Genomic DNA, 3,465 nt, shown 5'->3' on the forward strand with positions numbered 1-3,465 from the left:
TCATTTCCTTTCACATCCCCCTTTTGGTCAAGAAGATGCTCTCCATCCCACGATGCTGGGTCTACATTCCTCCCTGGGAGTCATATTCCATGTTGCCAGGGAGATTCACTACCCTGGGTGTCTGATCCCACGTAAGGGGGAGGGCAGTGATTTCACCTTTCAAGTTGGCTTAGCTAGAGAGAGAGGGCCACATCTGAGCAACAAAGAAGCATTCGGGAGGAGGCTCTTAGGCACAATTATAGGAAGGCCTAGCCTCTCCTTTGCAGCAACAGTCTTCCCAAGGGCAAATTCTGTGGTAGAGGGCTCAGTCCATCAAACCACCAATCCCCTATGTCTGTGGGCATGTTAGCAACTATCGAGGAACGGAAGGCCAATACCCCTGCATTCTCCACCAGCTCCTCAAGGGGACTCTGCATATTTTTTCTTTGTTTTTCTCTTTTTTAAAACTTTTTTTTCTAAATCAACTGTATGAAAAATTTAAAAAAAATAAAAAAATAAAAAAAACATACAGTAGGAGAACATTTCAAAGAGACCATAACAAGGGTTTAAGAAAAAGACAACTAACCTAAGATAACTACTTTACTTCCAACGTTTTCTTACTCTACCCCAAGAAAGTAACCTCATACAGCAACATTTCTGTGAACTTGGTCCTATTATACCCATCAGGAATTAACAGACCATAGTCATTCCTGGGCATTCCCAGAACATTAAATTTACCCATGATAGATTACCTGTTCTTCTTGGATTATTGTTCCCCCTTCCTTAATTGCTCTCTATTGCTAGTTCCCCTACATTCTACATTATAAACCATTCGTTTTACATTTTTCAAAGGTCACATTAGTGGTAGCATATAATATTTGTCTTTTTGTGCCTGGCTTATTTCGCTCAGCATTATGTCTTCAAGGTTCATCCATGTTGTCATATGTTTCACAACACCGTTCCTTCTCACCGCCGAGTAGTGTTCCATCGTGTGTGTATACCACATTTTATTTATCCACTCATCTGCTGAAGGACATTTGGGTTGTTCCCATCTCTTGGCAACTGTGAATAATGCTGCTATGAACATTGGCATGCAGATATCTGTTCGTGTCACTGCTCTCCGATCTTCTGGGTATATACTGAGAAGTGCAATCGCTGGATCGAAGGGTATCTCTATATCTAGTTTTCTAAGGAACTGCCAGACTGACTTCCAGAGTGGCTGAACCATTATACAGTCCCACCAACAATGAATAAGAGTTCCAATTTCTCCACATCCCCTCCAGCATTTGTAGTTTCCTGTTTGTTTAATGGCAGCCATTCTAATTGGTGTGAGATGGTATCTCATTGTGGTCTTAATTTTCATCTCTCTAATAGCTAGTGAAGCTGAACATTTTTTCATGTGTTTCTTGGCCATTTGTACTTCCTCTTCCGAGAGCTGTCTTTTCATATCATTTGCCCATTTTATAATTGGCTGGTCTGTACTATCGTCATTGAGTTGTAGGATTTCTCTATATATGCAAGATATCAGTCTTTTGTCAGATACATGGTTTCCAAAAATTTTTTCCCATTGAGTTAGGTGCCTCTTTACCTATTTGAGAAATTCCTTTGAGGTACAGAAACTTCTAAGCTTGAGGAGTTCCCATTTATCTATTTTTTCTTTTGTTGCTTGTGCTTTGAGTGTAAAGTCTAGGAAGTGGCCACCTAATCGAAGGTCTTGAAGATGTTTTCCTACATTATCTTCTAAGAGTTTCATGGTACTTTCTTTTATATTGAGATCTTTGGTCCATTTTGAGTTAATTTTTGTGTAGGGTGTGAGGTAGGGGTCCTCTTTCCCTCTTTCATTCTTTTGGATATGGATATCCAACTCTCCCAGCCCCATTTGTTGAAAAGAACTTTATGACCCAGTTCAGTGACTTTGGGGGCCTTATCAAAGATCAGTCAGCCATAGATCTGGGGGTCTATCTCCGAATTCTCAATTCAATTCCATTGATCTATATGTCTATCTTTGTGCCAGTACCATGCTGTTTTGACAACTGTGGCTTTATAATAAGCTTCAAGGTCAGGGAGTGTAAGTCCTCCCACTTGGTTTTTCTTTTTTAGAGTGTCTTTAGCAATTCGAGGCATCTTCCCTTTCCAAATAAATTTGATAACTAGCTTTTCCAAATCTGCAAAGTAGGTTGTTGGAATTTTGATTGGGATTGCATTGAATCTGTAGATGAGTTTGTGTAGAATTGACATCTAAATGACCTTTAGCCTTCCTATCCATGAACATGGAATATTTTTCAATCTTTTAAGGTCCCCTTCTATTTCTTTTAATAGAGTTATGGAGTTTTCTTTGTATAGATCTTTTACATCTTTGGTTAAGTATATTCCTAGGTACTTGATTTTTTTTAGTTGCTATTGAAAATGGTATCTTTTTCTTGAGTGTCTCTTCAGTTTGTTCATTTCTAGCATATAGAAACATTACTGACTTGTGTGCATTAATCTTGTATCCTGCTACTTTGCTAAATTTGTTTATTAGCTCTAGTAGCTGTATTGTCGATTTCTTGGGGTTTTCCATATATAAGATCATATCATCTGCAAACAATGACAGTTTTACTTCTTCCTTTCCAATTTGGATGCCTTTTATTTCTTTGTCTTGCCGGATTGCCCTGGCTAGCACTTCTAGCACAATATTGAAAGACAGTGGTGATAGCAGGCATCCTTGTCTTGTTCCTGATCTTAGGGGGAAGGCTTTCAATCTCTCACCATTGAGTACTATGCTGGCTGTGGGTTTTTCATATATGCTCTTTATCATATTGAGGAAGTTTCCTTCAATTCCTACCTTTTGAAGTGTTTTTATCAAAAAGGGATGTTGGATTTTGTCAAAAAATTTTTCAGCATCTATTGAGATGATCATTTGATTTTTCCATTTTGATTTGTTAATGTGTTGTAATACATTGATTGATTTTCTTATGTTGAACCATCCTTGCATGCCTGGAATGAACCCCACTTGCTCATGGTGTATGATTTTTTTAATGTGTCTGTGGATTCGATTTGCAAGTATTTTCTTGAGGATTTTTGCATCTATATTCATTAGGTAGTTTGGCAGGTAGTTTTCCTTTTTTGTAGCATCTTTGCCTGGTTTTCTTATTAGATTGATGTTAGCTTCATAAAATGAGTTAGGTAGTGTTCCATTTTCTTCAATGTTTTGAAAGACTTTAAGTAAGATTGGTGTCAGTTCTTTCTGGAAAGTTTGGTAGAATTCTCCTGTGAAGCCATCTGGCCCTGGGCATTTATTTGTGGGAAGCTTTTTGATGACTGATTGGATCTCTTTGCTTGTGATTGGTTGGTTGAGGTATTCTGTTTCTTCTCTGGTCAGTCTAGGTTGTTCATATGTTTCCAGGAAATTGTCCATTTCCTCTACATTATCCAGTTTGTTGCCATACACTTGTTCATAGCACCCTCTTATAATTTTTTTAAATTCCTCAGGATCTGCAGTAATGT

The sequence above is a fragment of the Choloepus didactylus genome, chromosome X, assembly GCF_015220235.1.
Source record: "Choloepus didactylus isolate mChoDid1 chromosome X, mChoDid1.pri, whole genome shotgun sequence".
Lineage (NCBI taxonomy): Eukaryota > Metazoa > Chordata > Mammalia > Pilosa > Megalonychidae > Choloepus > Choloepus didactylus.